Source organism: Heptranchias perlo, chromosome 10 (assembly GCF_035084215.1).
Source record: "Heptranchias perlo isolate sHepPer1 chromosome 10, sHepPer1.hap1, whole genome shotgun sequence".
In the NCBI taxonomy this organism is placed as follows: Eukaryota; Metazoa; Chordata; class Chondrichthyes; order Hexanchiformes; family Hexanchidae; genus Heptranchias; species Heptranchias perlo.
Window position 1 is genome coordinate 52237238 of NC_090334.1, and position 13514 is coordinate 52250751.

Below are 13514 nucleotides of genomic sequence, written 5' to 3' on the forward strand. Positions count from 1 at the left end.
AAGAGCTTCTACAAGTATGTAAAAAGGAAGAGAGCAGCAAAAGTAAACATTGGTCCCTTAGAATCTGAGACAGGAGAAATTATAATAGGGAATTAATGGGGTGTTAAACAAATATTTTGTATCTGTCTTCATAATAGAAGACACAAAAAACATACCAGAAATAGTGGGGTACCCAGGGTCTAATGAGAGTGAGGAACTTAAAGTAATTAATATCAGTAGAGAAAAAGTACATGAGAATCTAATGGGACTAAAAGCCAATAAATCCCCTGGACCTGATGGCCTACATCCGAGGGTTCTAAAAGAGGTAGCTGCAGAGATAGTGGATGCATTGGTTATGATCTTCCAAAACTCCCTAGATTCTAGAACAGTCCCAGCGATTGGAAGGTAACAAATGTGACCCCGCTATTCAAGAAAGGAGGGAGAGAGAAAACAGGGAACTACAGGCCGGTTAGCCTGACATCAGTCGTTGGGAAAATGCTGGAATCCATCATGAAGGAACTTAGAAAATCATAATATGATTAGGCAGAGACAACATGGTTTTACGAAAGAGAAATCGTGTTTGACAAATTTATTAGAATTTTTTGAGGATGTAACTAGCAGGGTAGATAATGGGGAACCAGTGGATGTCGTCTATTTGGATTTTCAAAAGGCATTTGATAAGGTGCCACATAAAATGTTGTTACGCAAGATAAGCGCTCATGGGGTCAGGGTAACATACTAGCATGGATAGAGGATTGGTTAATGGATAGAAAACAGAGAGTAAGGATAAATCGGTCATTTTGAGGTTGGCAGGCTGTAACTAGTGGGTTGCCGCAAGGATCGGTGCTTGGGCCTCAGCTATTTACAATCTATATTAATGATTTAGATGAAGGGACTGAGTGTAATGTATCCAAGTTTGCAGACGATACAAAGCTAGGTGGGAAATTAAGCTGTGCGGAGGACACAAAGAGTCTGCAAAGGGATATAGACAGGTTAAGTGAGTGGGCAAGAAGTTGGCAGATGGAATATAATGTGGGGAAATGTGAGGTTATTGACTTTGGTAGGAAGAAGAGGAAAGCAGAATATTTTCTAAATGGTGAGAAACTATTAAACTACCGGGTACGGTAGCATATTGGTTATGTTACGAGACGAGTAATCCAGAGGCCTGGACTAATAATCCGGAGTCATGAGTTCAAATCCCGCCACGGCAGCTGGGGAATTTAAATTCAATTAATTAAATAAAATCTGGAATTAAAAAACTAGTATCAGTAATGGTGGCCATGAAACTACTGGCTTGTCGTAAAAATGCATCTGGTTCACTAATGTCCTTTGGGGAAGGAAATCTGCCGTCCTTACCCGGTCTGGCCTATATGTGACTCCAGACCCACAGCAGTGGGTTGATTCTTAATTGCCCTCTGCAATGGCCTAGCAAGCCACTCAGTTGTAAAATCTTGCTTAAAAAAAGTCATAATAAGAATAAAACCGGACAGACCACCGGCATCGGACCACTAGGCACCGGACACGACAAAGGCAAACCAAGCCCAGTCGACCCTGCAAAGTCCTCCTCACTAACATCTGGGGACCCGTGCCAAAATTGGGAGAGCTGTCCCACAGACTAATCAAGCAACAGCCTGACATAGCCATACTCACAGAATCATACCTTTCAGCCAACGACCCAGACTCTTCCATCACCGTCTCTGGGTATGTCCTGTCCCGTCGTGGGAGTCCTCAACATTGACTCTGGACCCCATGAAATCTCATCGCATCAGTTAAAAACATGGGCAAGGAAATCTCCTGCTGATTACCACCTACCGTCCTCCCTCAGCAGACGAATGAGTCCTCCTCCATGTTGAGCACCACTTGGAGGAAGCATTGAGGGTAGCAAGGGCATAGAATGTACTCTGGGTGGGGGACTTCAATGTCCATCACCAAGAGTGACTCGGTAGCACCACTACTGACCAAGCTGGCCGAGTCCTGAAGAACATAGCTGCCAGACTAGGCCTGTGGCAGGTGGTGAGCGAACCAACACGAGGGAAAAACCTACTTGACCTCGTCCTCACCAATCTACTTGTTGCAGATGCATCTGTTCACGACAGCATTGGTAGGAGTGACCACTGCACAGTCCTTGTGGGGACAAAGTCCTGTCTTCGCACTGAGGACACCATTCAATGTGTTGTGTGGCACTATCACCGTACTAAATGGGATAGATTCAGAACAGATCTAGCAGCTCAAAACTGGGCATCAATAAGGCGCTGTGGGCCTTCAGCAGCAGCAGAATTGTATTGAGACGTGTAGATGAGCATGCCAGGAGCAGCACCAGGTGTACCTAAAAATGAGGTGCCAACCTGGTGAAGCTACAACTCAGGACTACATGCATGCTAAACAGCAGAAGCAATAAAGCTAAGTGATTCCACAACCAACGGATCAGATCAAAGCTCTGCAGTCCTGCCACATCCAGTCGTGAATGGTGGTGGACAATTAAACAACTAACAGGAAGAGGAGGCTCTGTAAACATCCCCATCCTCAATGATGGCAGAGTCCAGCACGTGAGTGCAAAAGACAAGGCTGAAGCGTTTGCAACCATCTTCAGCCAGAAGTGCCAAGTGGATGATCCATCTCGGCCTCCTCCCGATATCCCCACCATCACAGAATCCAGTCTTCAGCCAATTCGATTCACTCCACGTGATATCAAGAAATGGCTGAGTGCACTGGATACAGCAAAGGCAATGGGCCCTGACAACAACCCGGCTGTAGTGCTCCAGAACTAGCCGTGCATTTAGCCAAACTGTTCCAATACAGCTACAACACTGGCATCTACCCGACAATGTGGAAAATTGCCCATGTATGTCCTGTCCACAAAAAGCAGGACAAATCCAATCCAGCCAATTACCGCCCCATCAGTCTGCTGTCAATCATCAGCAAAGCGATGGAAGGTGTCGTCAACAGTGCTATCAAGTGGCACTTACTCAGCAATAACCTTCTCACTGATGCTCAGTTTGGGTTCCGCCAGGACCACTCGGCTCCAGACCTCATTACAGCCTTGGTCAAAACATGGACAAAAGAGCTGAATTCCAGAGGTGAGGTGAGAGTGACTGCCCTTGACATCAAGGCAGCATTTGACCGAGTGTGGCACCAAGGAGCCCTAGTAAAACTGAAGTCAATGGGAGTTAGGGGGAAAACTCTCCAGTGGCTGGAGTCATACCTAGCACAAAGGAAGATGGTAGTGGTTGTTGGAGGCCAATCATCTCAGCCCCAGGACATTGCTGCAGGAGTTCCTCAGGGCAGTGTCCTAGGCCCAACCATCTTCAGCTGCTCCATCAATGACCTTCCCTCCATCATAAGGTCAGAAATGGGGATGTTTGCTGATGACTGCACAGTGTTCAGTTCCATTCGCAACCCCTCAGATAGTGAAGCTGTCCATGCCCGCGTGCAGCAAGACCTGGACAACATTCAGGCTTGGGCTGATAAGTGACAAGTAACATTCATGGCAGACAAGTGCCAGGTAATGACCATCTCCAACAAGAGAGAGTCTAACCACCTCCCCTTGACATTCAACAGCATTACCATCACCGAATCCCCCACCATCAACATCCTGGGGGTCACCATTGACCAGAAACTTAACTGGACCAGCCATTTAAATACTGTGGCTACAAGAGCAGGTCAGAGGCTGGGTATTCTGTGGCGAGTGACTCACCTCCTGACTCCCCAAAGCCTTTCCATCATCTACAAGGCACAAGTCAGGAGTGTGATGGAATACTCTCCACTTGCCTGGATGGGTGCAGCTCCAGCAACATTCAAGAAGCTCGACACCATACAGGACAAAGCAGTCTGCTTGATTGGCACCCCATCCAGCACCCTAAGCATTCACTCCCTTCACCACCGGCGCACAGTGGCTGCAGTGTGTACCATCCACAGAATGCACTGCAGCAACTCACCAAGGCTTCTTCGACAGCACCTCCCAAGCCCGCAACCTCTACCACCTAGAAGGACAAGGGCAGCAGGCACGTGGGAACAACACCACCTGCACGTTCCCCTCCAAGTCACACACCATCCCGACTTGGAAATATCGCCATTCCTTCATTGTCACTGGGTCAAAATCCTGGAACTCCCTACCAACAGCACCGTGGGAGAACCTTCACCACACGGACTGCAGCAGTTGAAGAAGGCGGCTCACCACCACCTTCTCCAGGGCAATTAGGAATGGGCAATAAATGCTGGCCTTGCCAGCGACGCCCACATCCCATGAACGAATAAAAAAAAATGTTGGTGTTCAGAGGGACTTGGGTGTCCTCGTGCAAGAAACACAAAAAGTTAGCATGCAGGTACAGCAAGCAATTAGGAAAACAAATAGCATGTTGGCCTTTATTGCAAAGGGGTTGGAGTACAAGAGTAAGGAAGTCTTACTACAATTGTACAGGGCTTTGATGAGAGCTCACCTGGAGTACTGCGTACAGTTTTGGTCTCCTTATCTAAGGAAGGGTGCAGTTCAATGATTTGACACGAGTAATCAAGGTGAGTGAATGCAAGTGTCAAGTGGCACATCCAACCAACTGCACCACTGCTCCACTCATCACACCCCCTGTCACCCACCCACCAACAAACACTGCCCATCCATACGCAATGCTGCTCTCGGCATGCTGCATCTCACCCGCACATAGTACCACACTTGCAGGCCACACAACCACTCACAAGTCACACAAACTGGCAGCTATTCGACCACGACAGGCATATCACCCACACACCTTGCAGGAGGCTCACTGACACACTGTCCTCTATCTTTCAGGAGAAGGTGGCGCATAACAGCCGGCAGCAAGAGGGACCTGAGGGTGGACAGGCACGTTTACACATCCTCACCCCCCTAGAGGAGACAGTGCCCCTGATCATTGGGTGGGCCGTCGCTGCAGCTGTGACCGCATGCCGCGCTGGAGGTCCTGATGAAGGGGGTCTCTGCATATCTAATGCTCCTTCTCCTTTCCCACATCTCCCTGCTCCCATAATCTTTTCTGACTCACGTGCTGCAGGTGCTGCCGGCACGCACGTCTTACTTGCTCCTCTCCCCACTCCACAACTCAACCTATTTCCCTTTGTCATTGCGGATACCTAAGAACACGTGGCAGCACCGTCCGAGGAGGAGGAGGAGGAGGAGGAGGACACTGAAGGCACACCACCACTCGACCTGACACTTGCTTCCACCAGCTCAGAGACTGACACTGTGCGTCCTTTAGAGGTTAGGTTAGAGGAGGGATCTGCACGTGGTGAGACACCGAACACAAGTGCGCAGGAGCCGGGGCGGGGGGAGCGGATACCACAGGTGCCAGCTCGCCGGAGGACGCGGTCGCTCACTAGTTCTGCTGCAGAGGAGTCAGATGAGAACGATGATGGGCCAGGCTACAGAAGACGGCTGATGGGCGTGCACCACCAAATGTTTGGGGCACTGGAAAGCCTGCCAGAAAGCCTGCGCACAATGAGAAGGGGCTTGGAGGAGTCCAGCTACAACTTGGCTCAGGGCTTTGCGCAGAGCTTGGAGCCCATCCTTTCCAACATGGAACAGGTGGTCACCTCCATCAGCACACCCGTGGAACCCACCATGATGCAGCATCCGATGGCTGATGTCACAGCTTCCATTGCAGCACAAATATCTGCCATCCAAGGTCTGACTGCTGCATTTGCAGCTCAGACTGCTGCCTTGGAAGCTCAGACTGCTGCTACTGTGGAACGGGGCTTCCAGGACTTCACAGCACCCCAGCAATCCGTTCTCCAGCTGATCAACAGGATTGCTGAGGCGCCGCCCCGGAAGAATGGCAGTGGCGAGATGGCAGTTGGACCTGCTGTCCTCCCTCAGGACGACAGCCTTCCTGCCCCCACCCCTGCCACTCTGCCAGTGCCCAGCCAAGCCAGACTGCTGCAGCCCACGCTGAGATGATGCAGTCTGAAGCCGGGCACTCCAGGCCAAGAGCTGCTCGAGGTCGTCCTCCAAGGCCATCTGCACGCTCCTCCATTGAAGGCCAGCAGCCTTCCACCACCCATACTCCAGCCACTGGGGAAGCACCTCATAGGAGCACTAGGATAGGTAAAGGCACACAAACAAAAGGCACTAAGGGAATGCACAAGGGTGAATAGTTCTGCTCTGTTTGCGTAATTTCATTTATTCATTGATAAATGAGACTTTGTATTTGCATTTGGTGGTGGTTTTTATTTATGCAATGAGCTGAGAGAGACACCAATGCGTAATCAGATGGAGGGCGATTTGATTGTCTTGTAGGAGCGGAAAGGTGGGGAGTGTAGGACTGTTGGTGAGTTGGGGGATGTAGTTCCAGTTATTGATAGCGGGCACAGTTTAGGCAAATACGCAGAGCCCTTGCAGACAAGGTGTGTGGTTCCTGTTGCACCCTTGTGTCTTCCTCCACTTCCTCTTCCGGCTCCACACCCTCCTCCTCCTCCTCCTCAGTCTCTTCCTCCTCAGCTTCCTCCTCCTCCACCTCTGGCTCAGGGTCTTCTGCAATCATTGGTGGCAAAGGCTGGTCCCTCATGATGTCGAGGTTGTGCAGCATGCAGTAGACCACCACGAATCTGCCCACCCACTCAGGGGAGTACTGCAGGGCTCCTCCAGACCGGTCCAGGCAGCGGAAGCATTGTTTGAGGAGGCCTATGGTGTGCTCCACGATGTTGCGTGTGGCAGCATGGCTCTCATTATAGGCCTGCTGTGCACGTGTGTGGGTTCCTGACCGGTGTCATGAGCCACGGTGTGAGAGGATAGCCCTTGTCGTCCAATATCCAGCCTTTGACTTGCCGAGTCGGGTGAAAGATAGCTGGCATGTTGGACTGCCGTATGACAAAGGCGTCGTGACTACTCCCATGGTAACGGGCATTGACCTCCATGATGCGATGCGTGTGGTCGCACACCAGCTGCACGTTGAGGGAGTGGAAGCCCTTTCGGTTGACGAAGATGGCTGAGTTGAAATGCGGTGCACACAAGGCAATATGCGTGCAGTCAATGGCATCCATGGGGAAGCCAGCAATGCGAGCGAACCTGCATGCTCGCTCGTTCTGCTTGTCTCTGTGCAGAGGGAAGGTGATGAACCTGTTCCTCATCTGATACAGTGCGTCTGTGACCTCCATTCTGCAGCAGTGCACTGCACACTGCGAGATGTTACACATGTCACCAGCAGAGGCCTGAAATGATCCTGAGCCGTAGAAGTTCAGCACCACGGTGACCTTCACAGCCACAGCCAATGCTGTCCTTGCCCTGCTGTGAGGTTGCACCAGTTGACAGATCTTGGTCATGGCTTCCTTGGTGAACCTCAGGCACCGAATGCAATCCTCCTCGGTCATATTGAGGTAAGAGAATTGGTCCCGGAAGGCCCTTATTGGGTAGGGCCTCCTGCTCAGTGCCCTGCGCCTCCTCATCCTCTGTCTCCTCACAGCTTGACCTGCTGGGCGTGGCTTCTCTGCATGCTCCCAGTCATGCTGAATGCCCAGCGGGAGCCCTAGCAGACCTCCCATGGTTGGCAGTAATGTTGTTCCACCACAGTTGTAACTTTCTGACCCATAAGGCAGTACCTGCCAAACCACTCTCAAATGTAGTCCAGGAACTCTCAGTGACAATTGGGAGCTTCAAAAAAACACTTCCTACTCCTCCATCAGCCAGAAGCAATAATCCAGCAACTAACCTGCAACATCAGCATGGCCTCTTTAAATAGCGATATTGGGGGGTCCTTCAGGCACTGTAAGACACGTTCAGATGGTCAGGGATAAGACTGTGAGTTGAATTGAGCGTTAAGATCGAAAATGGTGTCTATCACTTTAAATCAGCGCTGCACACTGATTGCACGCATTTTTTCCCTACTTTACATGCTTCCAGCGTTCGGTATTTGCGCAAGCGCTAACTCCTGTACCAAGATGGCGCCCGGCCCACGTCACACTGGAAACGTAGGTGCGCGTCAGAGAGGCCGTGTAGCACCGAAACAACGGGCGCTACATGGCCCAATTTGGCGCCAGATATACTTGCCTTAGAGGCTGTGCGACGAAGGTTCACTAGATTAATTCCTGGGATGAGAGGGTTATCCTATGAAGAGAGGTTGAGTAGAATCGGCCTATACCCTCTGGAGTTTAGAAGAATGAGGGGTAATCTCATTGAAACATATAAGATTATGAGGGGGCTTGACAGGGTAGATGCTGAGAGGCATCCCTTGACTGGAGAGTCTAAAATTAGGGGGCATAATCTCAGGATAAAGGGTCAGCCATTTAAGACTGAGATGAGGAGGAAATTCTTCACTCAGAGGGTTGCGAATCTTTGGAATTCTCTACCCCAGAGGGCTGTGGATGCTGAGTCATTGAATATATTCAATGTTGAGATAGATAGATTTTTGGACTCTAGGGGAATCAAGGGATATGGGGATCGGGCAGGAAAGTGAGTTGAGGTCGAAGATCAGCCATGATCTGATTGAATGGCGGAGCAGGCATGAGGGGCCATACAGTCTACTCCTGTTCCTATTTCTTATGTTCTTATGTTTTTATCATGATGGGCCTGCAGTAGCCCTTTAAAGGGGAGGGGTGGAAGCATTGGGAGTGAAGTGGAGCAGCAGTTTACAGTGGCAGGGAAATTTGTGCAGCACCCACAGCAGCAAGGAAATTAAATAATGGAAACTTTTACTGGTTAAAACACACAAGCGATTGTAGAAAAAAAATAGTGCCAGACGTGCTTCCAGTTTTCCCTGACTGAAGCAAAGCAGCCCTTTAAATACTGCTGGAATGGTTGCCTCCTGACCTGTAGCACTCAAGGCTTGTGGGTAGAGGAACTAGAAGTAGCAATGCAGGTAGAGATGAAAACGGGGTTGGGGTCCTAACAATGTGATTTGACCCCACTTTGCATCTATTACTGAGGTCGCCACCTTTTCCAATGGAAGCTCTGAAATCGAGATCTGCCCAAAAATCGGAACGGGTGGACCTTAAGCGTTAAGTCAACAGGACTTTGTTTCATCATTTTTGTCCCACTACCACCCTTTCTACACCTAAAAATGAGGCAGTAGTGAGATGTAAATTGGCACCAGTGATTACAAAGTACTGCAGTGAGTGCACCCACTGGACTGATAAACTGTTCTGGCAAATATTGTTGTCTTATCGGCTTCTATAATATGCCTTTACAAAGCCAATAAAAGTCTTACCATGGTACAGTGTAACAATTAATTCTAACAATTATACATGATATAACCACATTCAACTCCTCCTTTACTGACAACTGCAAAAAGTTAAAATTTACAACTTAATCTGTCAATTGTAAATTGCAAGTTATTCCTATTCGATTGGCAAATTAAGTTCTGAAATTTCAACATTTTACAATTACGAATGAAGCAGCTCCCACAAGTTGAATGGATGAAAAGGGCACACCTCAGGCATGCATTGGTAGTATACTATATGTCATTCACTCTTACATTGTATAAGCATTAATCTTTAATTGGCTTTATAAAGATATATTTTAGAAGCTGCTAAAAGGGCAATATTTGCAAGAACGATTCATTGTAAATGTTATGACTTGCTATTTTGAGACTTCAATAATAATTGCATAAATGTTGCTCTTTACATTCCTTGGGAGCTGGGCCAAGTAAGGATGATAATATCAAGCAATGCATCCTCAGCTTCTCCTCTAAATCTGGCACTCAGCACTTTAAGCATTTGTCTGCTGAAAGCTACTCTTGCAAAAGCAAAACTCCAGTTCAGTTAGTGAACACAGTACACCATAGAAGTATTTATTTCCTTAAGCAAAATAACAGCAGTGTGGTGAGTCATTAACAACCTTTTAATTGTCCTTACTTAGTCAGTGCCAATTTAGCACCAGAATGTTAATGCAAACAAATACAGTTTTGACAATGCAAGAGGCAGGAAATGGCAGTAATGCTGTAGCAGATACTGCTACTGCTTTTTTCCCAGCTTTCTTCCCCTCTTAACACCCATCTCTGTCATGCTAGCAGCTGAACCTATGCACTAAGTATCAAGTCAATGAAAAGCGGTTTTGGCTGCATATTGCTGTCAATGTGGCAGCATAATTTCGGAGCCAAAGCTCAGTCTGCACTAAAGCAGAGCAGTGTGTTATCCCCCAGGGAGGCCATCTCACACTGTTTGACACCGTATGCAATATAATTCCAGTCTGGTATAAAGTTTGGTTTTAAAAGTGCTCAGACTGCCTAGGCATTTTATAAACTTACTACAAAGTCTTCTTCAATATTTTAGGAAAGCAAGCACTCTTGCCCATGTACTCAAAATATGAAAAACTTACCAGCAATGTGATTCACAGTCTGCAGTGTGCTTCATACTCTGCAGCTAACAGAGGCTGATCACTGAACTAGAGGCCCTCCATGCAAAATTGACTGCCTTGATTTTTACAGGGGAGTAGTAAGGGTGCATGGGAGCCCGGCAGCGGGTGACGAACACAGCAAGGTCGGGGACGTGGAGGCCCTGCCGATCTTAATGGCAAGGCCTCATTTGAATACATCTCTGCAGAGTCCTGCCTGACACCCAGCTGGATTGACTATTTGACCAGTGGGCAGGAGTGGGCATATGGCGGCAAGAGGCCCTGGAGACCCAGGTGTTAGCCCTAGTGCTTCCATAAGTGATTTTTTGCCTATTCTAGTGCTCCTGAGAAGATCCTCCCATGGCTTCAACATGGGTGGTGGCGGAAGGTTGCTGATGCTCAGATGAGGGCCTTCAGATGCCAAAGGAGCTCGGGCTTAGAGGATTCGGTTGCAGACTGCATCATCTCAGCTGCTGCCGGGGCAGTCTCGCCCAGCTGGCTTTCTGGCATCAGGGCGGGCATTGGTTGATGGGCTGGTGAGGGAGCAGGCATGCTGTCATTCTGAGAGAGCGCAACATGTGCCACTCGCATTGCATCACCTCTGCTCCCGTGGATCTGTGTCACATCACTCCCACTAATCTGTGGTAGAACAGACTAGCGGAGGTCTGTGACCCAACTGAAGCCCCTATCAATGCATTCCCCCCAACCTTTTGAAGGAAGTAGAGCCCAGAGTCTGAATGGCACCAGTTTGAGCATCAACCAAAACTGCAAGAACTGGTGATACAGACTGCTGGGACAGGAGATCCTGCTGGAGCGTCCATACACGTCACCACATGCTGCATGATAGACTGCAGATTGCTGATTTCTATGCAAGAAAGTAGCTCTGGTGTGAAATGTTAAAGCAATCAGCAGAGGAATGCAATGTTTAGCAGTTGCTACCAGGTAAAAGCAGAATGCTGTTTGTGCCTGTTGCGAGGGCAACAACAGTAAGTGCATGTGTGATTTTTTAAAATTCATTCATGGGATGTGGGCGTTGCTGACAAGAACAGCATTTATTGTTCATCCCTAATTGCCCTTGAGAAGGTGGTGGTGAGCCGCCTTCTTGAACCGCTGCAGTCTGTGTGGTGAAGGTTCTCCCACAGTGCTATTAGGTAGGGAGTTCCAGGATTTTGACCCAGCGATGATGAAGGAACGGTGATATATTTCCAAGTCAGGATGGTGTGTGACTTGGAGGGGAACGTTGTTCCCATGTGCCTGCTGCTCTTGTCCTTCTAGGTGGTAGAGGTCATGGATTTGGGAGGTTCTGTCAAAGAAGCCTTGGCGAGTTGCTGCAGTGCATCCTGTAAATGATACACACTGCAGCCACGGTGCACCGGTGGTGGAGGGAGTGAATGTTTAGGGTAGTGGATGGGGTGCCAATCAAGCGGGCTGCATTGTCCTGGATGGTATCGAGCTTCTTGAGTGTTGTTGGAGCTGCACTTATCCAGGCAAGTGGAGAGTATTCCATCACACTCCTGATAAGAAGGGGACATGGTGCAGTGTCCCCTTGTGATTGGAGAAGAAGCATGTGGAGCAGAGAAGGAAAGTGTTTGGAGTGCTGGGAGGAGTGGGGGCGGGGGGTGGGGGGAATGCTGTGGCAAGGTCTACATGCAGAGAAATAGAGATAGGAAGATATCATTCTCATCCTTGCTGTCCCGGTGAGGCCACTGAAGTGATTGTGGTACTGAACCCATGTCCTGAAGCTGGTAGTCCAGGCGTTGACATTTTCAGCTACCTCCCCCAGGCCGGTCTCACCTACCTCCAGCCATCCGAGAGGAAGAGGACCTGCCACTTGCCCTCACTTATTCAATAAGGGCCTCCTCCGCTGAATCACTCAATCTAGGTGCTCTTGGCTGAGACATGTTGCAGCCCAAATTTCCTAATAGCAGCAAAAATTTACAAAGAGTGAAAAGACTCCTCATTTTAAGAGGTGCATTCGCCCTTTAAATTGGCAGAGGGCCTGCCAGAAATCACAATTGGGTGGGCTGTACAACACCGGAGGAAGCACGTGTGCAGCCCGCCACTGAAATTTAAATAAACTGCTACTGGGCCTCTCGCTGATGACATTGTGCAGGCGGCCTGATCGGCCTCCTCACCACCTGCACAAAGTAAAAATCTACCCTGTGGTCTTTTCTCATTTCATACATTAAAAAAAAAGTCTTAAGAGTGTTGTTTAATAGAATGTACCTGAAAAGGTGGTAATACCATTTCCATGCTTAGCATTTTGGCCATATCCTTCTGAGCTACTTTGTTTATTGATAGGATTAAATCAAATTTTGTCTGATGTCCATATTCTCTTCCTGTGGCATTTGAATTATCATTGATTGATAATTTCTTAAAACTAAAGTACTTTCACATCTGTATTCAAATCATCAGCAATTTTGTTTGTGTTTTCTATAAAGTATGTTTTATGAACATTATATTACAAAAGTTTGTGAAACTGCTTTTAGCAGCTAAAAAATGCAGTGTTACCCCACCTCTCTGAATGATGGTGTAACTGGTCTTGTGTTCTTGCACCTCCACTGGACTTTTTCCCATTTCTAGTTGAATTATGCACTCTTCTGTATTAAGACCCTTTGAACCAGTCAGAAATACATTCTTAAGATCTTAGCTAGAATGGCTGTAGAGGCAATGCAAATTAAGGCAGGAAAAAAATCGGCTACAGTTCTCTCTCTCCTGACTGCTATCTATTGACTTGTGTTTGAATGTAGACATCGAGTAAAGGTAGGAACAGATTTCGTGGTGATGTTCTCTGTGGTCGAACAGCCTGCCAAGACTCACTGTCTAGGTTCACACATGAAGAATGGTCACTTGGGCAAGGCTCCCATGGAATCATACTGGGGAACAAGTCAACACCCGCAAGAGAGATGAGGAGATAAGTGTAGTGTTTGGAAAACCTTTTATAAAATTATCTTTTTCCCAGTACTTTGACTTACCTCAGGCACAAATGGCCTGCACAATGATTTGATTTCAGAGAGGCGGAACTTAACTGCCAGCGGGTTTCCAACTGTTAGTATCCCGCCCCCTCCCCAGGGGAGCATAAGGCCACAGAGATTTTAATCACCATGCTTCGCTAACATGCCATCTGTTCATTTCCCACCTAGAATGGAGGGAAGTGAGCGGGAAGTGGCTGCGGCCTCCAGAAAATCGGGTCTGCCAGCACTCAATTAAGTGTGGGGAAAGGATTTCTGGGGTGCCTTGCGGTAGG